The 25,926-nt window shown below is 39.4% G+C and overlaps 1 pseudogene; it reads left to right on the top strand.

Annotated features, from left to right (window-relative positions):
* Positions 1-19,972: 19,972 nt before the first annotated feature.
* LOC134387564 (cyclin-dependent kinase 2-associated protein 1-like) lies at positions 19,973-20,310 on the top strand (annotated as a pseudogene).
* Positions 20,311-25,926: the final 5,616 nt, after the last annotated feature.

Consider the following 25,926-nt stretch of genomic DNA (forward strand, 5'->3'; position numbering starts at 1 on the left):
TGGCACACAGTAAGTGCTAGATAAATAATAAATTGCCTTCCCGTTTCCATAAAAATTATTCTCTGCTTGCCTCTTTTAAACCAAGCCTAGATATCTACTTTCTTTTTCAATGTTAGCATGCATTAGAAAAATTCTTATTCCTGCAGGCTCTGCAGGAGTGTCAGGATCATTCCCATGTTGGAAACATCGCAATAATAATGTCCTTGAGTCAGGATATTATTTAAACGGAAAACATTTATTTTTTATTCTTCAGAAATGCTGCACACACTGCAGGGACTAATTTAGCCCTTAGCAAATAATTCAGCCTAAATTACCACCTATTTACCAGAAGCAGCAGTTTATCTCCTAGGACTGCTAAACATTGACATCAGCTGTGCCCTATCTGTTTGCTTCAGGTAATGAGATGCTTGGCATGCAGATCCAATTTCATTGGATCACCATTTGGGGAAGCTCAGAGATTTGCTATAAGCCAATTGTTCATTCCAAGGATTAAAGCATTTTTTGTTGTTGTTGTGAAACTGCACACTGATTTGCAATGTCATTTCCAAGTTCTGATGGAAATTCTACAGTGTAATGTATTACTATAATCATCTAATGTTTTTATCCATGACCCCCTAGGCTGGAATATTTTCTGCTATTCTATTTGCCCAGAGTAATTCCAAAATAATGAAGGTTGCCCTGCTGGCTGCGCCTCCAGAGGAGCGTGGACCATGCCCAGGCTGCAGGCCTTCCCTGTGGGGTGCTCTGATGACAAGGGGTAAAACTGAGGGTGTAGAGCACAGAAAATGATAATAATGCTTACATGTTGTATATCTACTATCCATTCTACTAAGCAACCCCACAGCCATTACGTCACCATAGGTAGGGTAGGGAAGCTTACTGCTCTTTGCAGATGACAAAAATGACTCCCAGAGATGTAAGTAGCTTGCCCAAGGCCTTCCAACAATTTGAGTTGGCACAAGGATTAGAATATAGGGTTTTTAATTTCTCTATAGTGCTTGTTCAGGGATGAAAAAGTAAACTTACTAAATTGACTTCCTAGAGTCACTTGCTGACTTCCTACTATATGTAAAAGAATTTTTTTAAAAACCACTGGAGCTTTAACATCAAAAAAGAAGGGAGAGTTTAGAGTTTATTGCTTTGCCTGACAAGAAAACACTCATTGGTTCAAAAAAAAGAAAAGTTTAGTGACCAGTTTGCTGAAGGGGAAAAGTCAGAATTTTGTAAATGCTTTAGAAAATGGAGGGGATTCAAGGTGTTTATGATAATTAAGCATTAAAAACAAATGCCCTGGACAGGACACACCCAGACCATACGTCTTACATGATTGGTTAAAACAAGCCCCATTGCTCATTGGTCAGCAGAGAGACTTCAGCTAGGCCTAGTGAAGGTCTGGGTGAGGGAGAGTCACTGAAAATTGACATTCCTTTCTCAGCCTCAGAGGGTTGCAATAGTGAAGCACAGCATTCAGTTTTGATATCTTCTCAAACTCTTAAACTTCTCAAATGTTCTTCAGAATCACCTGGAGGGTTTGCTAAAACACATATTGCCCGGCCCACCCCCAGAGTTTTTGATTCAGTTGGTCTGGCATCAAGCCTTAGAATCTGAATTTCTAACAAGTTCCCAAATGATGCTTTGCAGCTAGCCCAGGTTCCATGCTTTCAGAACCACTATCCTAGACATGTGATGCTCTGAGTAGAGAGTTCTAATTCTGTACCTCTTTAATACCAACCTCCTCTTTAGGATTGAACTACTAAATGACTTTCTCTTAGCCAGGAAGAACAGAGGTCTCTCCGAATAGGAATCTTCATATTCTTCATACTTATGACAAACATGCCTTTTCTACTAAAAGTGGTCCCCAGAGCAGGAGGCTATTTTTATGGGGGTGGGGAAGTTATAAAAAAATCACTCGTGGAAACTAAAGTCAATACAACTTCATATCCTTTATCTGTTCATTTTCCTTCTTGGGAGGAAAAATGCATTTGAGAGTCATCCATTTTAGTGCATGTACAATAGTTCATTCTTTATTGCTGAGTAGTATTCCATTGTATGGAGGTACCATAGTTTATCTACTTGCCAGTTAAAGGACATTTGAGTTGTTTCCAGTTTTGGCAATTATGAATGAGACTATTATAAATATTTGCATACAAGTTTTTAAGAGAACATATGTTTTTATTTCTCTTGGACAAATATCTAAGAGTGGGATTTCTGGGTGATATGGTAAGAGTATGTTTAACTTTAAGAAACTGCCAAAGCTTCTTATAAAGTGGTTCTGTACCATTTTGTATTCTTATCAGCAATATATGAGAGTTCCCATTACTCCACATCCTCATAAACTTTGGAATTGTCAGTTTGTTTTATTTTGTTTTGTTTTGTTTTAGACATTCTAATAGGTGTATACTTTATTTCACTGTAGTTTTAACTTACATTGCTCAAATAAATAGTGATGTTGAACATCTCTCCATGTGTTTATTTGCCATTCATATATGTTCTTTGATAAAATATCTGTTCAAATCTTTTGCCCATTTTTTATTGTTTTAGTTTTCTTACTATTGAGTTTTGAGAGTTCTTTATATATTTTCAATAAAAGTTGTTTGCCATATATGTGATGTGGAAATATTTTCTTTCAATTTGTAAACTTATCTTTTATTCTCTTAATAATGTCTATGCAAAGCAAAATTTTAAGTTTTGGCTGTTTCATTTACCAATTTTTTCCTTTTAGAAATCATGATTTTGTTATTCTAAAAACTCTGTCTAACTCAAATTCACAAAGATCTACATTTTCTTCTAAAAGTTTTACAGTTTAACATTTTATATTTAGGTCCATTACCCATTCTGAGTTAATTTTGTATAAGGTTTGGGGTATAGTTTGAGGTTCACTTTTATGCATATGGACATCCAATTATTCCTGCACCATTTGTTGAAAAGACTGCCCTTTCTCCTTTGAATTGCATTTACACCTCTGTGAAAACTCAATTGATCATATTTGTATGGGTTATTTCTGGATTCTTTATGATCTATTTGCTTATCTTTTTGTCAATACCCCACAGTCTTGATTATTGTAGCTTTTTAGTAAGTCTTGAAACCAGGTAAAACGAACCTTCCAACCTTGTTATTCTTTCAAAATTATTTTGGCAATTCTAATTCCTTTGCCTTTCCATATAAATTTTAGGATCAGCTTGTGAGTATCTACTAGAAATTCTACCCTCAGCTGATTCCTAATCTGCACTATTTACTTCGGCCAGCCTGTGGTTCTCAAACTTCAATGTGTTCAAAAATTATAAAAATGCACATGCCTGGGCCCAGCTCTGAATATGCTCATTCAGTAGTTCTGCCAGGGGCCTACACATTTTCATTTTTAACACTGTCACTAAGGTGACCCGATGTAGGCGGTCATGGACCATAATTTGAGAAACATAGCCCTAGCTTCCCTGGAACCTGGGAAAGGCTCCACAAGCCTGAAGAATCTCATAAATATTATATCCACAAACTTGGTGAAAGGACATGACACTGAGATCAGAGTTAATTCTAAAAGCTAGTAACATACCTCATACAATATTGTGGCCAATCAGTATTGTCCAACCGGTGCTGGAAGAAACCAGAACCTCACAGATGTCTCACTGCCCCACTTCAGGTGATGAGAAAAATGATGTGGATTTCCAAGTCCCGTTAGTAGCTCTGTGGTCAATTCCAGGAACATTTTCTTATATTAAGAGCTGAATTCTTAAACCATTCTCAAGCAAGGAAAAACCAGACTGGAGAGACTCACAAGGTAAGTTAGAGAGTTACAGGGGAAAAACATCAAATGAATAGGTTTTCTAGAGAAAAATCAGATTAATGATCATAAATATTAGCTTTGTTTTACATTGAAATATAGATTAACCAGCTTGCTCGGAAATTTGGACGTTCTTTTTAATTTAATCTTCTGGGTAATGGAAGATGGAAGGTTAACTGGAAAAACCTTCCAGTAGAAAAATCTTTCTAAAATGGATTAATCTACTTTCCACCTTAATTTATTACTAAGCACTTGTTGCTTTACTTGTTTCCTAAGGGTAGTAAATAACAATTTAGAAAAGACCAAAATGAATTTAAGATGCTTCTCACAGGTCCCTAGACCAAGAGACTCACTGAACAGTCCTGGCAAACGGGTGGGAAGAGATAAATTAATTATTGTAGAATACTACAGGGAAGGTAATCTCCTTTCCAAATGTTGTTTTGCTATTAGGCCAAAGCTGCTTAGACAAAGGGAGCAGAGAATCACAATTTAGGGGCAGACGAACCTTCAGACCTAAATGCGTCTTCTCAGAAGACCCAGAATCAGCAGCCCTAGGAAAGAGGCCTGGCATATGGCGACAATGGTTCCCAATGGGAGAAACAGGTGGGAGAGCCCACCCAGGAAAGGACCCTCCTTTGGCTTAAATTCTGCCAAGGAACTACCTGTTTTTGAACTTTCCTATAATATTTCTTAAGTAACCATAGGGAGGTTTGGTGAATCTTTTAATGGGCAGTATAACCTGGCCTTAGAGCCAGGATGCTTTGGTCTACATGCTGGTTTCACCTCCTGATGGTTATACAAGTACGGCCTTGGAAAAGTCACTGCACCTCGCTATTCCTCAGTTTCACCATCTGCAAAATGGGGAAAATAACAGCACCTTCTTCACAGAGTTTATCGTGAAATCAGATGGGTTAATGTGCAATTGTAAGATGCTCACAACAGTCCCTGAATTGTAATCACTACTTAAGTGTTAGCCACTACTAATAATAAATTTGTTTCTTTATGAGGGAGGATTTAAGACCTAGAAAGAATACTCTCTGATGTGATGACCCTTCAGAGCTGTCCTGAATCTGGGCAAGAGGATCCACCCAGCCCTTTACCCTCCATATCAATCAGTGCATGGACACAGGCTACCCTGGAAGGGACATTGCCTTGGGGGAAGAGGCCTTTCTCTTCAGCTGAGGCAGTCCCCATAGGGACTTATAGGTGAAGACCAGCTTCAGTGGGACTCTCAGTAGCAGGAAGAATCATACCTTTATTCCTGAAGGGGAATGGGTGGTACATCACAGCATCTACCACAGAGATAAATATGATTTTCTAGCTGTTACTGAGACTCGGGAAAATGGAACTGGTTTAAGCAATGGAACGGTGTGTGTTTTTTAATATAAACAGATCTGATAAAAATGGATATATAGTACCACCCTGTGTCAAATCTGCAAATATATGGAATCCACAAGTACAGCATATAACATATGGAGAAGATTAAATGAGAGCAAGAGAGTCCTGTTACTTGTGGGAGCATGCCAAGAATGCCAGGCTACATGGAAGAACTGGAGATGCTTTGCTAAACCAAATGATGGACGTGTCACACAGAAACAAGATGTAATATGAATGGGTTACTTCAACTATTTAGACATCTGTTGTAAATCTCTACAACAATCTTAGAATTTAATACATTCTTGACTTGCCTGCCTGATAATTTCATCTTTCAAAGGATACAAGAAGGAATGACAGGAACTGCTACTCCACACTCACTTCTGACCAGCAAGGAAGAATTTGTTGGTGATGTTTATATGATCGGAATCTTCACTTCAATAAACATGAAATAAAATGCAGCATTTGCCTTCCTGATAACAGAGAAAAGGCAGAGCCACTGAAGATGAAAGAAAGGGATCATGTCATCCTAGATTATGTAATCGGAAAAAAAAAGAAAAGAAACTCCAGACATAGCAGACATGTAATTGAGGCTTTAAGAAAACAAACTTCAAAAAGTTAACAGGAATATAAATATACCCCGTGGCCAGAAGCAATAGAAGGGAATACATTTTTTTTAAATTGCAAAACTCTGAAAAATTAAGCTTTGTACTATAATATTACCTACAGAAGCCAAAGCCAATATGACCGAACATGAGGTTCTCTGGTGAGTTTATATCAAAATGACATGTGCAAAAAAATGAAAAGACACAAACCAAGGTGAGTAGGAAGGTGATACAAACCCTGTGACAGAAGGCAAAGCTCCAGAAAGAGCTGAGGAGTGCTAAATGAGGAGGACCACAAAAGGAGCTTTAAAACACACACACATGCACGCACACACACACACACACGCACGCACAAACACGCAGGCACATGCACGCATGGACACACGCACACGCACACACACGCACACACAGTTTGAAGCAAGAAGATGAAGGAACGGATAAGCTGTTTAGAGAAGATCCTGTTAAACGATAACAGAGAAAAGGCAGAGCCACTCAATCACTTGTTTCTTCTCCAGCAAGGAACACAATCTTCAAACTGAACAGGATAAAACAGCCAGCACAGAAAGAAAGCGGAAAGCACAACCTAAATGAGGAGAGAGCCAGAGAGAAGCCGGTATACAGGCTTTGCAGACTGAATAAAAGATTATAGGTCTCAGCCACTGCCTCTCATCTTAGGGAAATAGAAGATGGGGCAGGTAGAGAAATCTAAGCAAGGCATGAATACAGGTTTGCTAAAGGAGAGAAAATGGATTGTGGAGTCTTTACAGCAAGCTTAGCATTACTTTCTGCAATATTCTAGAATGTGTATTACATAAAAGCTTGTAAGCATTAAACTACCTTCATATTATTTCCTGTTAGAGCTAAAAGATAAAATACAGATATACCATGCACAATAAATCTTTTTGTCAGCACAATGTTTTGCAAAGATGCTCACAATATTCATCTGACCAGGATGGAGGGGGGTTGCCCAGTTTGTAAACTGGTTAGGGGAATCCACTGCTGGTCAAACAACCACGTTAAAATGTTTGTTAGTAGATCCATGTTTATTATAGAGGAAGATCTGTAAGGCTGGGTATACCTCTATACAACTGTCTTATTCAAAACCTTTTCTCTTTTTTTTTTTTTTAAATCTTTCTTATTCAAAACTTTTTGTTGGAGGTTCACATAAAGATAATATAAGGTATAATAGAGAGAATATTATAAGAATAAGCAATTCATAGAACAGGAAATGCAAGATATTCAAACTCATTAATAAATGGAGCAATTCAGATGAGTAAAACTATGACAATTAATACTAATCAATATTACTGAAAGTGTGGGGGAAATACTACCCTTACATGCATTGGTGGTAATATACATTGGTATGGCCTTTTTGAGGACAATTTTGGTGTTTGTTATCAAGATTTGAAATGCACATACCTTTCAAGCAGCAATTCCACTTTCAGGTATCCAGCCTAGAGAAATTCCCACGCATGTACCCAAAGAGTCATATAAAAGACATTCCTTACAACATTTTTTAGTAATAAAACTGAAAACAATCTTTATGTCTATCAACAGGGGGAAAGTTAAATTATACACATCACTGCAATGGAACACAGTGCATCAGATTATGTAAATGCTGACATGGGAAAAGTTCTAAAACATTATGAAGTGAAAAAGGCAAGTTTCAGAAAAACAAATACAATATGATACACCATAAAATGAACTATTTCCAGAAGTGAAGACATGTGTGGGAAAAGGTCTTGAAGAATACACTCCAATCTGAGTTGGGTGAATACCTTTGGAGGGAGACATGGGATTGGAGGAAGGGCTTTACACAATGTTAATGTACCTAATGTATTACCTATAAAATTAAAAATAAATGAAAAGACTTCTTTTAAAATATATAATAGTTTAAAGAAAGAAAGGGCACCAAGGCAGTAGTCTGAAGACATGTACCCTTGTCCTGGCTGTACACTTGCTAGTAAGTCACCTCTCTGCCCTGAGCTTCAGTGGCTCCACCTTATGAAAGGGAATAATCACTGCCCTGAGACTTTGATGATAAAATGAGATAATATATACAACAATGTTTCACAAAGTTCACAGTGCACTAAAATTCTTTATATAATAAAGATGTATTCAGGTTGAAGTTTCAGGTGACCAAAGTTGGTAGGGAAAGCCAATAAACTGAATGATACAACCAGGGTCCTAATTATTTTAATGAATTGGAACAATGGGCCTCAAACAACCAAAACAGTTGGATAAAAAGGAATATAAAGTTTTATTCATAGGTTCGAAAAATGAATTATGCAAGTGATGGATATAAGAAATCTAGTGTTAGAACCATTATTATGAAACAGTTTTAGAAGCAGTTTATGATGCGGATGCTAAAAAAGGAATACAACTTCCAGGCATATTAAGAGAAAGCTTGGAAGGAGAACAGTTGACAACTGGATCAACTACCAAGCTGCATTTGTCCAAGCTGGTTGACCAGTTGACACACTGAAATATGTATCATAAAGGAACATACCAGATTTCTCTGGACTTCTTTCCATTGAATGCACACAATTTAGCAATTAATGTGATGTAAATAATTGTTCCTGTTGTTCCCATTGTATTGTTAGCTGCTTGAGGGCAGGCATCTCATATATTTCTTCATTCCCTATAAAATTTGGAGAAGAGCTAAGCACATAAAGGGTATTTGGTAAATACTGAACATAATGAAACAAGTTTGTAAGACTGAAGATAATGCAGTTTCCACATCCCTCATTCTGAAGATCAGTGATCATATACATGATTCCAAATGTCCACCCACTCCCCTACATCTACTCTTGTGATCGTGATTATGATTTTTATTTTACTGTGTTTCCCCCACTACGACCTTGTTTTCTTGGGATGTTTTCTTTTTAAAGCCAAGTGCAGTAGAAATTTCAATTGATCATACTGTATCATAATAGTAAAAGTTTTATATGCAGAGGATTTTAGGTGACAGGTGGCAGAAATGGCTAAGATATCTGTTAGAATGTGAGAGAAAATTATCCATCAATCAGAAACAACTTGGGGAAACAGCTATTTAAGCAAGGAAGCCCTTTATAGAGTTTTATGAGAATTAGACACATACAATCTTCCTCTGTGTTAAAAAAAAATCTATCCAGGGTACTAATTTTCGCCACTCAGAGTTGTGGTATTGAAGAGGCATTATGTCCATTGGAATATGCAAAAAGGAGGCAGCAGTATCTATCATTTTGTGCTGTTTCTGTGAACCCTTATTCCTTAACATCTACCTGTGGTTTGCCTCAGAACCAGCCAGAGCTCTTTTTTTGAAAAGATATATATGACCTCGTCTCCCCTGATCTGAAATGGAGCCCCAAAGTCATAATTCTTTAGAGCTCTTTATGTTACGTACCCAGGACTAAAAAGAACTTGGCTAGGGTTATATAAAGTAAATTTCAAAACCTAATGAAAAATTTTTCCTACATATTTAAAAATATTGTCTTTATCTAATCCAATTAATCAGTGATTTGCACTTGAGAAGAAGAAAAAAAGAAAGAAATATATTCCAGCACTTTCATGAGACAAGAAAATAATATCTGAGCATGTGTCACAGTGAGGATAATATGAGAATGTATGAGGGGTCTTCAAAAAGTTCATGGAAAGATCTGTATTATCTTTTAATTTTTCTTTCCCACAAACTTTCTGAAGCACCCTTATATTGTTCAGGAATGTTGGCAGGGAACTGATAGTACATGCAAATGAGATAATTGAGGAGAGTTTCAAAGAAACTATTTACAAGGTTTAGTGAGAGTTGAGGGAATCCACAAGGGGTGGGTAAGTATCCCAGAGTTCCCTACTAGGAACAACTAGACCTGAAGGGCAGGAGGGAAGAGTGGTGACCAGAACCCCAGCTGTATGAGAGGACCACCCAACAGGGGCCTTCAGAAGAGAAACAACCTACAACCCAGCCAGGATGGAATCAGGGGAATAAATGCCCCCTCCTACCTTTCCAGCTCCTGCCAGCCCCTCCCGCTGGCCAAACCCAGCTGGAGGCAGAGGGCATGCTGAATGCAGTCCCCACAGGTCAGCCTGCAGAAGCACTGAGCAGGCTAGAGAAGGGTGGAGAGTGGAGTCAGAGGGTCAGTGTAAAATATCTAACACAATGGATGATCTTACCCTACAGGGAACCCCATGGGCACCTCACCTCCTTCATTTGGCAATTTTAATTATTAAATGTAGTAAACATTGGCAAACTTGCTAATTGCCTGGTACCTGAACATTGTTGGTTTATTTAGGGAAGTTTCCACATTAAAAGCCCTGTCTCTCCAAGACAGTAGACAGACAACTTGCTTCCCCAGCCCTTCATTTGCAGCTAGCTTGTTAGCATGTGAACCAGAGTCCACCAATTAGCTATATCCAAGCACAGTAGAGTCTTGCTTGAAGAAGGAAGCTTTGCACAGAATCCCTTGCTGCTGAGGATGGTGAGAGAGGTAACTGTTTTCAGGATCAGCAGAGGATGCACTTTGAGCTCCCATGAGTGAAGCAGGACCTACACACTGCAGAGGGTGTCATTCACAGCAGAAATGGCAGTGATGCTGGTGATGTTGTAGTTTCAGGAAGTCAAGCTCCTATAAGTGTCTAGTTCACTACAGCTTCTAGTGCTCCGTGCTTACATCAGTAGTGGTTTTTCTCAGGAGGCTAGTTCTAAAGTTTTGGGCCATTTCTGGAAGCTTATCCTTAGGTCTGGTTCTCTAGACTTGCCAACAATTTTGTGAGCTACACAAAACCCTTATAATAAATTACTTTTATGCTTAATCAGCCAGAATCAGATTTTGATGCTTGTAACTATGGACCCTGAAATATACAATACTTCTGTTTTCACATCTACTATTATTTTTTATTCTCATATTTATCTAAATTATATACTTAATAGAACATGGCCATATGGCAGACAGAATAAGGAGCATTCTGACTAACTCAGCTTTCTATGTGGAGCAAGCAATGCTGCTATGCACATATTTGCATTTGAAAAACACACAGTAGATTGAAATTGAAACCAAACTTGGATATGATTTGTTCCATGAAGTGCCTCCACTTTGTAAATAATTAAGCATCACAGCAGAAATCATTTATCAAACCTAGTTCTATCACTTCTAATATATATTATGGACAACTTTGTTGGAGAAATACAAATCTAGGAGAACCCAGTTATTCAAGCTCTAGCTTTGCTTCTTGTATACTATGTAGCCTTGAGCAAGACCTTTAATTTCTCTATCTCTCCTTTTTTGGATCCAGAAATGAGGGTCCTGTAATATATGACCTTTGATGTTCCTTTGAGTTCTAAAATCCTATGATTGCATATCTTTTTTAAAATCATGAGAGAACCTAGTTAGCTTTTTCTGGATTTTAGGTCTTAAGGGACCATAGAATTTGCAAATCAATTCAGATACAGAGCTCTTGCTCCAGTGAGAACAGTTTGAGAGGGAAAATCGTGCACTATTATTTTTATAATCAGCAAGTCAACTTTGCTAAATTCAAAATTCCCATTCAGTCCTCAAACGTGACAACCCACAGCCTGTGTACTAATTAATTAATGGTTACTAGTTTGTTACAAATAAGCGAAAGCATAGCAAGGTAGATTTCTAAAAACAGCCTCTTGACTTCTAATAAAATTGGACAGAAGTTCACACTTTGGCATTGCTGTTCTTCCCCAAACACATGACAAAGATGGAAAAACTATTTAAAAAAAAAAAAAAAAAAGACATTGCAGAGTTTAAGGGACAAGAAAGATTACTATCTCCATGAATGAGAAAAAGCAACCGAATACAAACATGTGAGTTGGGCTGAAGCTCAGACCTGCTGGTCTCCGGGTCCAGAAACAGGTGGTGGAGGCTGGGTGACAGGGAGTTTACTCCACCTGAGACAAGGGACCTGAATTCTGATCATTGATCTTAGCCAGAGGCTGACTGAGCTATGACTTAGGGGAATCTGTGGGCCGAGGGAAGTGAGAAGATACTGACACAGCCTTGAAACCAGGAACAAACCCAAGCCACACACTGGCTTGGTGATTGCACTGAGATGTCTGTGGTATCACCATGGCCAAGAGTCCTGAGCTGCCTTTTTAGCCCTTGGTTCTGAAATGGGATTCCAGGGGGCCAGGTAAAAAAGACAACCACAAAGCCATTGGATTTAGAGCAATGGACACCGGAAGAGAAGAAAGGGGGGGAAAAGCAGACTGAAAGCAAACAACCAAAAAATGAATTCAAAATAATCTTACAAATCAAAATTCTCAAATCCATGAAATCTAATCCTGACAAACCACAGTCAATAAAATATGGAATCAGAACATGAATTTACCTTAGAAAGAAATTAATTTTAATGAACAGTATGACAAATTGGTTAAAACAAGAAAGTTCAAAGAGATAAGATAATAACAGTTATAAAAAGCCCTTATGGAAGAAAAACAGGCATAAATGAAGCAAGAGTAGATGAATATGCAAAATAACCAAATAGATCTCTTGGAAATGGAAATGTAGCCCTTGATATTTTCAAAATGCTTAATAGATGGAACGATCTCTAGACTCAGTAAACGAAGTCTGGTGACTGGGAAGGTCTTAGGGAGGAGCTCACCCGGAATTCCACACAGAATAACAAAGAGTTCAAATATACAAAAGAAGGGTTACGAGCATATAATACGCATCCCAGAAAAACAGAATGAAAAGAACGAGAAAGAAGTAACCATAAAGTGCTTAACATAACAGTAATAGCTAAGAATTCTCCAGAGCAAAAGACGTACATCTTCAGATTGAAAGTTCACTCCTGATACCAAAAAAATTAAGTAAAAATAAATCTCCACCTATGAATACTGTAATGCGACTTAGAACTTAAAGAATAAAAGGAAATGTTAAATGTGTCAGAAAGAAAACACAGATTATTTAAAAAAAAAAAACACTAACGCTATCAAACTTCTCAGCAGCAACCCTAAACTCATACTAAATGCTACAAAACAACGGAAAGCAGTCGTCAAAGTGCTGAAGGAACAAAACTCTCAACTTAGACTATTATATTCAGCTAAATCACAATTTAAGTGGCAGAGAAAAATAAAGATATTTTCAGACACATAAAACTGAGACTTTATAATGCACAGATCTCCACTGAAAGAAGCAGCCATGGCTTTGCCCGCCATGCCTCCTACCCTGGCCCTGCTCCAGCAGTTCCCCACTCCCAGTCCACTCCCACCTCATTCTCCCCGTCTGTGCCTTGCTTCGGTGCCCTGAGCTTGCTCACGCTGTCAACCCTTTCTCTGTCATCTCTACTATTCCTCACTTTACTCTTCTCTCACTGACCTGGCTCTCCTCATCCCCAGGGTATAGGCACCAAGCAACTGCGTTCTCCTGCATGTTACCACACAAGGCCAGCCGGACACACCTCTGTGACCTAGAGTTTCTGCTAGCTCCTTCCCTATCACATGCAACTTGGACGCCCCAGGACTGGAAGCATACAGAAATGCTGCCCGTCATCCTTCATGCAGTCAGGTTTGTGCAGAAGGTGGGGCGAAGATAAATATGAGAGCGTGGGAGAAAAGGAGGAGCTCCAGGTCATGGGCAGAGAGATGTGACGGGACAGAACATGGAGAATTGCAGCTATTGCCATAATGATTCATAGTCTTCAAATGTCTCTCTCTTTCCCCTATCGTGTCTGTGTGTGTGTGTGTGTGTGAAAGAGAGAGAGAGATGAGGATGAGATGAGACAAGATGACTGAGAATTTGCAGTTTTTCAATGTGGTTTTCCTCTACACACGTGTCTCAAATCAGGAGCAGCTAGTACAATAACAGTTCCCTGACATTCTTGGATAATAGGGTTTAATGGAATTTCCCATCTAACCAAGAGTCATTCTCATTTGTGCTATGAAATTGCAGTGGACACGGCTTCTTCCACCCAGGAATGTGTTGACCTAAGGCCTGATCTTTCCCCAGCCTCAATTCTCCAGTGCCATTCAAGTAGCTTAATCTGCGCTGGGCATGCAGGAGCAGCCTGGCTTAGCATGTGTGTCTTCTTTTCAGTTTCTGGGGTTTGTGTGTTGCTTTGAGGATGGAGTTTGTCCATGGAAGATTTCAGTAATAAAGAGCTGTTTTATTGAAGTGATGGCTTCTTGCCCAACTCAATAGCCTATTAACAACAGTTAACAACTTTTAAAGAGACTTCACAGAATAAAAATTAAGGCCATTTCTGATGACTTTGGCACAATCAAATTTAATTTCCCTACAGTATTGCATAAGTAGAAAGCAGAAAGCTCCAAATATGATAGGAAGTGACAGGTATTTTTTAAAAATTGATGAAAAATATAAGAAGTAGATGCATCTCTGAAAAGCCAAGTAATCTGATAGTTTAGTAAAAACAAGGAATTAAAATATTCATCATTTTTCAGCAGATTTGCAAATGAAGTCTCTTTTTTATGACATTTATTGTTCTTTTCTTTGATTACAAAACACTATAGAAAAGGGCAGAGAGAAAAAAATTTTCAGGTTTTTTGGCACCATCCCAGAGCTATTTAATGAGCCAGGCCACAAGTCTACTATCTTATAACCTGTGGTTTTTTTCTTAACATATATACAAGAATTACCTTAATACACCATAACATTTTTCTTATTATTTTAATAGTACTGCACCATAACATTGTTTTATGATTGCATAGTAATCCATTGTGTGAATCTGTCATAATTTGTATGCCCAGTCCTCTACTTTTTGGCTATTTGGCTGTTTCCAATTTCTCACTATAATAATGTTGCAATAAACACCCTCCTACAAAAATCTTTTTTGCAATATCTTGGATTATCTTTTAAAGTGATTTCTGAAACATTTTTCTTTTCTTCCTGAAGACTGGAGTAATTAATATGAGGGGTAATTTTTAAGTGCCAATTTTCTTCCAGCACAAGCTCTCCCAGGAGTGTTGACTTTCTGGTTCACAGTGGTGTCATTACTGGAAGGCTGGATGTTAGTAGCTCATACAGCTGCATCATTCTTAAAGGACAGGCTCATGATTAGTAAACCCTTCATTTCCTTTTTGAAAGTCTAGAATTGTTTTTGCCATTTCATTCGAATCAGTTAAAAAAAACACAAAACCTGAAATGACTCTTAGATCAACTTTTTGTTGCAGCTGAAATTAATTTTGATGTGTTTAATATGAAATTGAGAACGATTCTCCAAGAACTGTTATTTTTGGAGTTTTAGTACTTGTTCCCTTACCTTCCCAATGCCAATTTATTAAAACCTGTAACGTACATTTTAAATAACCCTATGGCTGGCCAAGTAGAGTTCTGCCATACTTAATTGAAATGTTGGAGAAACTTAACACACAATTCAGTCCTATTTAACATGAGTCAGAAAAAAAGACATCTTTGGCTCACAGAACTGCTGCCCTTACATTAATAATCTCTCTTAAATCCCTGCAAGCAGAATATGAAGTCACTTTGGAACAAAGCCTAAGAATACAATGACTTCAGAACACAAAATCTTCAGTTAGGGAGGAGTTTTTAATAGTCACCCTAACAAGCAGTAGAATTTAAACTCTCCCGGACAATAGTGAAACTGCTTATGCTCACATAGCCAAAAAAAGGCGAGGGGGAGGGGAGGGAAGGATAGGGTTTCCTGCTATTTATCTGTTTCATTTCATTGTTTTTCCTTAAGTGGTGTTTTTTGATTGTACCATATCTAAATGCATAATTACAGGATACAATCGTTCTCATAATTTCATCACCACTAAAAAAGTGGGGAAAATGCAGGTTTGTCCCAGCTGACCTAATTATTGGTAAAGTAAACATGATTGATTAAAAGAAAAAAATTTCTATGAATATAAATAACAATGTTCTCAATGTCTCAGGTTTCCAGGGTGCAGCAGCTGAAAGTAAAGTTTATGGCCCATTGCAAAAGCAACATATTTTAAGATATATGAGATTTTCTGGCAAAACAAATAACTAGGGGAAATGGGCATAATGAAAGCATAGAATTTTCCAAGTCAATTCCTAATATTTTTAGCAGTTCTGACCCCCTGAAGAATTATAGTCAGTTGTTAATAAAGGGCGATTCAAAAGCAGCAGTACAGAACTTGATATTCATGGCACCTCTCATAATCATGGCTTGTTTTCCAATAAATCTAGAAATTTATAAAAATCGAATAATGCTGCCTGGCTCATTAAATAGCTTACACGAGTTCAGACTAACAGGATGCCAGAGAAAGAAAGAGAAGCCTTCAGAAGGTTTGGGAAAGGAGCCTGGAGGAGAAACAGAGGCTGTGCTGAGAGCCTGGGGGCATTTGGGGCATGATTCTAACCACACTCTCTTCTCCCACACCTGAGCCCGAGCAACGTTTGGGGAGCACAGAGTAACTGCAAAAGCTCTCTCGTTTACTCTCTTATAATAAAAAAAATTAAGTAACCTTCCATATCCATTTGTAACTCAAGGTGAATGAGAGTTGGGAAATTAGGGGAGATGACTGGGGTCAGTGTATATGGGTGTTGTGATGACTGTGGGGAGGAGAAGAATCAGGACCTAATAGAAGGAGTCTGGGCATATTGCCAGGACTGGCCAGGCTAGAGGATGGGATTGGGCTTCTCCATGGGGACTATGAGCACGTAAGTCACCAGATATGGGGCCCTGTTCCCTGACTCAGCACATGGAAAGTAGGAACCAGTGGGGCAGGGTCCGTGGGGTTTTATATACCAGTAACAATAATAAACAATACTAGCACTTTAGAGTTTGCAAAGCCTTTCATCTTCTTTTCCTTATTTCTATTCCATGGCCTCCCTCACATTTCGAGTAAACGCAAGAGGAATGATGCCTGCAATAGTGCGTAATTCCCAAGTAGCCAGGGGAAGATTCAGTAAAGGGTTTTAAATAAAATCATAAGAGAACTACATTCTGAAGGAGTAGTTAGCACATGACAGTGTGTAGAACCGTGGACTCTGCTGTGCTGAAGGGTCTGCTCAGGAGGCTCTATTATGTTCTGGTCCCCTACAAGTGTTCAGAGAGATAGAATGTTCCACTACTTATGGAGAAGGGAAACTTGAGGGATGCTGTGCTGCTTTCTAGAACCACTGATGTGCAGGCAAGTCTTACTCAGAGTGTGGTAAAGGGTCACCAGAAGGGACTGGGGAGAGCTTACTGTCTACAAACCTTCATTCCCCTTACAGGTAGACACATGACATTTCCAGAGGGAGAGAACACTATTCATCCACTTTCTAGTCTAGTAAGGCCGCCATCCCCAAATGCAGGAGTCAATGACTAAGACTGAACTCTCTTTCACACCTCAGATTCCCAGTGCATGATTTGGTCCTGGGAAAGAAAGTCCCACATTCATACAATACCCCTCACGAAGCCTTACAAAAAAAGCCTGCAACTTCCACTATCTAGTCTTGCCTTCAAAATCGTAGCTATCATAGCTCTTTGCATTGCTTACACAAATCTACTCCATCTTTGACAGGCATTAGATCCCAGAGAACCATTGCAGCCAAGCCAACAGCTCTTCAGTGTTACCATTCACCGTACTGAATGACATTTGCTAGAGTCGAATTTGACCTTGCACCTGTCGTGAAAGCCTGCAGACCTAAAGTCCTGGACCATGGGTGCAGCAGCACCAGCTGTGGGCCCAGCAGTCTGAGCTATCAACCCATTCACGGAGGCGCAGTGGAGTCCTTAGCTTTGAGGATGGGGAAATCATTCAATGGCGGTGCCTCACGCTTCTCTCTGCTCAAGCATGTCAGTCCACATTCAGCCTCGTCACACTGAGGGTCAGTGAAGAAGCTCCTGGGGCTGCTAGAGATGGGTCAAGAGTTCCCCAGACCTTGGGGTTAGGCCTGTAAGTTAATCAGTTGAATGCTAACTTGAAGTTTGGTAACAAAGGACTATAAAGCCAAGTGGGTGAAAAGCAGGCTTCAGATGGCTCCCTCTCAGGGCCTTCTAAGCCACTGGGTCACAGGGCAGAACTTCTCCGGGGCTTTTGCTGTTCTGGCTGCCACCCTGGCCATTCATGAACTCTGGGAAAGAGAAGACCTAGCAAAGGGGATTCAGCAAGAGAGAAGTAGCAAAGGAGGAGGAATAAAGGCAAAGAGAAAGTTGGAGAATGAACAATTTAAGGGAATGCAGGGAAGAGCAGGAAACTGGATTGAGAAAGAGCAGTCACCGGAGCTGTGCCCCATCTGTGGCCTCCAGTGTCTGACGCGTATTATTTGCACCCCACATTTGGCCAAACTTCTTGACAAAGATTTTTGCATTAACAAGCATCCCTTATTTTCACTGTGTAGATGGAGACAGGAAGGGTAGGAACTGAAGTGTCCTTGACCAGGAACACACAGTAAAGCAGTCAGAGATTTTCCCAGCCCCTCATTTGTCCTCTGACCTTTTGAGACTAAAATGACTTGTTTAAGCTTTAACCAGGGAATCGTCTTTGAAACCTCTTCCTCATTGGGTTCCAAGACACAGTCTGCTGTTCTACACACTTAATGAGAGAGGATTGTACTGTTGTTTTTCCAGAACTGTACTGAAGCATCAGAATTATGAAAATCAGTTACAGAACGTGAGAGGTGAAAGTAGCTTTTACTATCACTGAGCTCAATCTCCTCATTTTCCAGATTAGAAACCGTAATGCAATCCAGAGAGGTAAAGAGGTTTACCCAAAATCACACAGCCATGCAGGGAAAGCTGGCACTGCCACACAGATATCCTTAATTTTAGTCTGCTATCTACCCAAGAGACTTACCAGATATAGATTTGTTTCCCTTTTTTTATTCCCAATCCAAAGTATTTAGCATTCCCAGAGCATTCCAAATGGCTGAACAATAGCAAACAACTCAGTGTGATCGAAAGCCTCGATTTCTGGTGTTTTCTTCAGGGTGCTTGTGGCTTTCAATCTGTTAACCATAAGGAATATAGAATTTAGCAAAGTACATTGAAGTTTTCTATGCAGCATGTTAAGAACAGCTGAAACCAATTAAATGCTAATCAATTTTACTCTGTCTGATGCAGAATGGAAAAAATGTTCTGGAGGTCTCTCCACCCTGAGATGTTCTTGGCCACGAGTCTCCATGCTATGGGCCCCCTCCCATCTCTCTTAGTCATGTACCCTCAGGAAGAGGAGACCCAGCCAACTCCCTTCAGGTCCCAGAGGAGAGCAGAACTCCACCCAGCTTTTTCCTTTAAAATGAGTTTATTCTGGGAAGAGGGAGGCTGCAGACTCCGGGGCAGTGCACACTACAGTTGTGAGAAGAAGAGGGACTGAGGTAGACAGTGAAATCCAGCCACATCTATCCTCTGTGGCCACTTCGCAGACTTTACCAACCATCTATAACTTTATGTCCTGACACCAATTTCCCCCAAGCTCCACCTTCTTCCATGAGAGACAGACAGCAAAGCAGATTTTCAAATCTGAAAAATTCAGATTTGAATTTGGACTCTGCCATTATTAGATGTGACATTAGGTAACATATTTAATCTCTCTAAGCCTCTGCTCACTTACTTCTAAAAAAAATGATTCAACAGATCTATTGTACAACATGGTAAATATAGTTAATGAGTATGTATGTACTATACACTTGGAAGATGCTAAGAAAGTAGATTTTAAGTTCTCTCACCGTAAATAAGGGATACGTATGTGAGGTAATGCCTATGCTAGTTAGCCTGATCTAGCCATTCCACAATGTATACGTATTTCAAAACATCATGATGTGTATCATAAATACATACAATTTTTATCTGTCAATAAGAAAAAAGAATTAAATGAGGTAATGCTTTTTGGGTATCTGATGTATAGTGAGTGGTCAACAAATTCTAGCTTTGTCCCACACCATTCCTCCTAATTAGTTACTGATATGCTCTCCTTCTTATATTCAAGCCACTTCAGTCATGCTTCTATTAGTCAGTTCAAATATGTTACAGTGTGCATGTATGTGTACATGCGTGTGTGTCTGTCTGTCTGACAGTCCTGTTGTATCCGTCCTTGAGGACAGATGGATGAGAGTATGTATATTAGGAAGCCACAAGCCAAAGTGCTGATCTATTTGCTTGTATGCAGAATAGGTAACATGTCACTCTTAATCCTGCTCAGGGTTTCACGTCCAGGGTAACGATCAGCCTTTAACCACAAGGCCTAAAATTTTGGGGGTCTCTGGAAGACCTCCACAGTTCACCAATTTGAGCCAGAAGTCTGTTTGTGTATATTTTTCAATCTTCCACTGAGGGTGGAGGTGGGAGAATGTCATACAAATTAAACTCGAGCTCAGAAATGACCACTGCCTCCCTCGACACAGTTGAGAGCTGTCGTCTTTTACCCGCATGGTGTTGTCCTCACAATATCACCAGCTGCTGAGTGACTATGGGCCATCATCTCTAGTCTACACCCAGGAAACTGGAAACAGCCAGGTACTCCAAAGCAAATATGCTAAACTGCTGGCCATCATGGAAGGGTTGGAAGAAGTGATCAGATTCACTTACACTGGCAGCAAGAACACAACGAAGAGACTAACATGAGTTCATGCTAGACAACTGACTCAGGAGTGTTTGGCTAAAACAGAGTGGAATGCCACATTCTAATCACCTTGTTAGCTTTGCAAGGTTTTCCATGTTTTACAAAATGAGAAGTTAGCATTCATCTCCCCTGTTTAGTTTTTAAAATGGTAACAGTTTGGTTTTTCCTCCTTGTTTCTTTCCTATAGTTCACTAGGGCCTGAAATTGTAGGAAAGATTTTGCAGTTGATTAGGATTTGCATTTCAAGTGGTTAGGAACCACTCGGGTTTTTTTTTTTTAAGCATTGATTTAAAAGATGCATGTACAATTTATCCATCTTACAGCAAACTGATATCTGCCTCCAAGATACCAATGTCTCACTTTAATCTTTCCTTTTGAATACATTTTTGTAACACAAATTGTTCTTTGATCCTTTTCAAAAGCTAATACAAACAACTCTTAAGAATTTTGCTTTTAATGAATACTAAAAGTTCTCTTTACCTAGTCCCTACTTGCCATACAGTATACAGTCTGCATAATGTAAATTCTTTTTTTGCCCAAGCATTTGCATCACTATAAATTTTTCAATACACAGGTTTATTAATATAGAAAAAAGAGCAACCAACCAAACCTAACAATTTTTATACTAAGACTATATGTAGATTTAAGTTCTGTGTTTACTAAAAGTTGAACAAAATGTGGAAAAAATGACTAAATCTGTTTGCTTCTTTGTATATATTTATCACTTGATGTAATAAAGCTTATACTCATTAATAAAAGGTAAATAAAAATAAAGAATATAAAATGGAAGACTTAGACTCTAATGTATCAATAACTACGTTAAATGCAAATGTGTAAATTCACCAATTGAAAGACAGATTGGCAGACAGAATTTAAAAACATTATGTAAATATATGCTTTTTAAAGAAACTCAACTTTACATATAATGGTATCAGCTGGTTGAAAGTAAGAGGATGGAACAAGATATATCATGCAAACATTAATCAAAGAAAAGCAGGAATGGTTATGTTAGTAACAAAGTAGACTTCAGAGTCAAGAAGATTACCAGAGACAGACTGGGACATTATATAATAATGAAAGAATCAATCCACCAAAAAGAAATAGCAATCCTAAATGTGCTTGCGCCAAACAACAGAGCTGCAAAATACATGAAGCAAAAACTGATAGAACTGGAAGGAGAAATAGAGGAATCCTGAAGGAAGAACAGATATGAATCACTACAGGATTGGAGCCCAGAGACCATGATAAGAGTGGGGAACAGTAAAGAGAGGCTTCACCCTGTACACATGATCAGGGCTGGGTCCAGAAAGAGACAACAACTTCTAGGTAAGATGTGGCCTGAGGATTCTTGCAGCGTGTGGTATGCAAGATGATTTCAGGAGGCATGCCACTGAAATTTTTAAAAATTTTATAGTTAAATATTTATTTTAATATGTACTGCAGAAGAAAATACATTGGGCACAGTAGGTAGAAACATGGTTACACAAACCACATAAATTAACAGACTCGGCCATGAATATTTCAGATTTTACATACTAAACATTTCACCATGACTTTTTAGAAGTAGGGATAGAAAGAATGACTGTTCACATCGTCTCTCCCAGTCTATCATTCCCATGTTAAGATTGCAACCAAATGGGTGTGGACTGTCAAGGGGCCCCAACCGTGTTACATCACCAAGCAGGGGTACCATTCACCAAGGAATTATCTAGGTTTAGTGGCAACATCAGTCACCCAATTGGCCAACCTTGAACCTGAATCAAGGAGTTTGTCACGTGTTTAAATCATGCAGCTATTTTCTTGTATGTACTTATAAAATAAATTGTATTTATTACTTGATTTTCATAGGTTTTTTTTTTAAATTTTAACTTCTAAAAGTATAACTTTCTTGTTTTCATCATGTTCATGTAAGTAGTACATTGAACAAAATGACTGTGACATAATCAAAACCCAACTTTATTTTTTGTTTCCTGTTTCCTCTTTAAACTTTATCCACTGGAGAAAGCTTTTTTCCTGCTACTGGATAATATCCCAGCAAGCCCACTGTGTTTGGGGGGTTAATTCTTAGGAAAAAGACAGTCTTACAATCTTTTACGTGTAAACTCAGTCTTAATTTGGTAGTTTGTATGTCAAGTCCTAGATATTAGTCAGCCCTTCAATTTCCTCCCTCCTCCCTAGGCAAGGCCCCCACCTGACAGCTGTCTAGCTGCCTGACTTCCAGAAAGGGAGTGTGGGTGGCTTCTGCTCTCTCCACTCACTTCCTCCTTCACTTGTTAGCTGCTGTTGTACTTCTTTCCAGGGCTAGAAAAGGGGAGGTCACAGGGAGGAGGGAGAAAGGCAAAAAAATGGTACTTGCTGGCTAGTGGCTGGGAGATCTCAGGTCCAACCAGAAAATCAAACCTTACTCCTTCCCTGGGCACTTTCATGGAGATTTCCATCATTCCCTGGTGCAGGGCACTTAACTGAAGAATTTCTAGTCCAAGTGGTCACTGATGACTCCTTTCACAGCCCCTGAAAGGCCAGCATTTTCCTCTGGCTTCTTGCTAAAATTCCTCCAGGCCACTCAACCAGGAGTTCAGGGCCACCCTAACACAGCCACTTCTACACTTTCTAAGGTGGAAGTCAGGTGCCATTGCTCTCTATTCCCTAAATGCAGAGAACACCTTCCATACCTCTCCATGTGGTCCCAAGGAAGCTTTTTGCACTAGGTTGGAGGAGAAACCATTACCCCCTTAAGTCTCTAGCATAGCACTAGGTCCCTGCTAAGAGATCTTCCACAAATCTTCCTTTTTATTCACAATCTGACTTATTTTAAATATCTTTGATCTAGCTAAGGAGTACAAAAGTTATGAAACCAGTACTTTACAATTTCCTTTGTAAACTTGCACATGAGGAGTCGATCGCACATTAACTTTGGTAATATACCTATCATATTGGAGCGTCACTCAAAACCATGGTTGGAAACAACATTCTAACATCCTGCTGTATTTATTTATATAATCACCCTCTATAAAGCAATATAGGGAAAAGTGATATCAGTTTTCCATTCACGGTAAAGAAGGTTTGTTTTTTAAATTAATATATTTAATTATAGAGTGAGTTGATTTAAGAAAAATATTAAGTAATAAAATACAGGAGATACATAGATAGGACTAAAAACATACAGATGATATATAAGTAATTGCCATCATAGATCATAAATTAAAGGTGCTTTATAAAGATTAATTTGGTAGAAGCAAAAAGAATGCATTGGAAAAAGGAGAATACAGTTTTACCATGCATCCTGAAAACACACACAAATACCAATTATGAAGAAGACTTAGCAGATGATACAGCTGACCCTTAAAAATAGAATGCCTTCTGAGAGTTAAACAACAGTACAGACTGCAGGGGGCCATTATTACATTTGTTTGCCATATTCTCCCACTATTAAGGAAACTGACTCATCCCTCCCAAATGAATCTAAAACAAAAACAGTACATTCAAAGGAGCCTCATTCTCTCACCAGAGTTGATTGCTCCAAGGTGGGAAACTGACTCGAGTTTGGCCCATTAGCTCCTTCCTTAGGAATTTGGAAACATGATCAGAAGATTAACTCAGTTTGTTTCTGTCAGGGATGGATTCACTATTGGTGTGCTGGCAAATTGCATTTCTCAACTTGTAAGATGGACAGCCCTGTCTCAGAACCTGATACACATTACCCAAACTCATAGAAACTAATGAACAAAAAAACCCCCAGAATTCTGATGTTTAAATTTTACAATGAGAAATATAATGATCCAATGAACTAGATACTTTGGAATACAGATCAGCATGTTCTTTCACTATATGTTAATCTATACAAGCAGCCAAATTATCAGAAAGTTCCTTGAAATCAGAACAAGAGATGCTAGTTGACTGATCATGGCTGGTGGGCCACAATAACATGAGGCATCCATCTCCTCCAAGGGGCTATACCAACCTTGAGAATCAAATCCTTGTGTTCTCTACATCTGGATTCCTTTTATTTGACCCACTCATTGATTCTACCTTTCTTTATCCTTCCACTGACAGCTAACCCATTTTTTAACTGGAATTTTTTTAAAAAAATATTCCAATTGTGGCAGGCCACATAATGGCCCCACAAAAAATATCCACAGCCTAATCCCTGGAACCTACAAATGTTACCTTATTTGTCAAAAAAGGTGCTATGGGTTAAATGTGTCCCCCAAAAGTTCATGTATTGGAAAACTGACCCCCATTGTAACAGTATTAAGAGAGTAGGAAATCCAATTATGGCATTTGAAAGGTGGGGCCTTTAAGAGGGGATTAGATTGTGAGGACTGTGCCCTCATGAATGGATGGCCCATTCATGGAATAATGGACGTGGTTCTGATGGCTTTACAGGGAGAGTGAGTGAGAAGGTTAGCTCACTCTCGCTCAGGCCATTCTCTCACCATGTGACGCCCTGCATCATTGTAGAAAGAGGCCCTCACCATATGCACTCCTTTGACCTGGACTTCCCAGACTCTAAACCATAAGGAATAAATTTTGTTTATTTATAAATTATCCAATTTCAGGTATTCTGTTTTAGGCGATAGAAACAGACTAATACAAAGAGGTCTTTACAGGTGTAACTACATTAAAGATCTTGAGATGATTGAAAAGATTATCCTGGATTATCCATGTGACCCTAAAAACAATCACAAGTGTCCTTATAAGAGAGAGGGATATTTGATACACAGACAGAAGATGAGAAGACACATGACCACAGAGGCAGAGACTGGAGTGATGTGGCCACAAGCAAAAGAATGCCAGTAGCCACCAGAGGCTGGAAGAAATTCATTTCCCCCTACAGTCTTGCCTGGAGGGAGCATGGCCTGGAGGGAGGAGCATGGCCTGGAGGGAGCAAGGCCTGGAGGGGGAGCATGGCCTGGAGGGAGCATGGCCTGGAGGGAGGAGCATGGCCTGGAGGGAGGAGCATGGCCTGGAGGGAGCATGGCCTGGAGGGAGGAGCATGGCCTGGAGGGAGCATGGCCTGGAGGGAGGAGCATGGCCTGGAGGGAGCAAGGCCTGGAGGGGGAGCATGGCCTGGAGGGAGCATGGCCTGGAGGGAGGAGCATGGCCTGGAGGGAGCATGGCCTGGAGGGAGGAGCATGGCCCTGCTGGCACCTAGATTTCAGCCCAGTGATCCCAATTTCAGACTTCTTGCCTCCAGAACTGTGAGAAAATAAATTTCCATGGTTTCAGCCACCCAGTTTGTGGCAGTTTCTTTTACAGCAGCCACAGGAAACTAATACACCAATATTCATAGTTTCAGCTTGAGAGCCACCATTTCTCTGATAGGTGACTTTACATGCCTGAATTCTGTTTCATTAAGTCTGTCAAGTAACAGGAATACAAGTAGCAGAAACTGACTTAGCTACCATAAGCAAAAAAGGGACTTTGTAGTTAGGGTACAGGGGAGTCTCGTGGAGCGTAAGGGCAGGGATGCAGCTGACCTGGAAATTCTGTTTTGCGGTCTCTCTCTGCTGAGAGAGACTCTGGCCGAGCATCTCTCTGCGTTGTGGCCTGTCGCTGCTTCCAGGCTTTCTGTTACTCAGCTGCGTAGCAGATAATGGCTTCACCAACAGCTCTCAGTTCTAAATTGTGTTTCCTCGGCTGTGAAGTGTAGAAGTTGGGTAATATGCTCGGCAAGCTCC

The sequence above is a fragment of the Cynocephalus volans genome, chromosome 1 (assembly GCF_027409185.1).
Source record: "Cynocephalus volans isolate mCynVol1 chromosome 1, mCynVol1.pri, whole genome shotgun sequence".
Taxonomy (NCBI): Eukaryota; Metazoa; Chordata; class Mammalia; order Dermoptera; family Cynocephalidae; genus Cynocephalus; species Cynocephalus volans.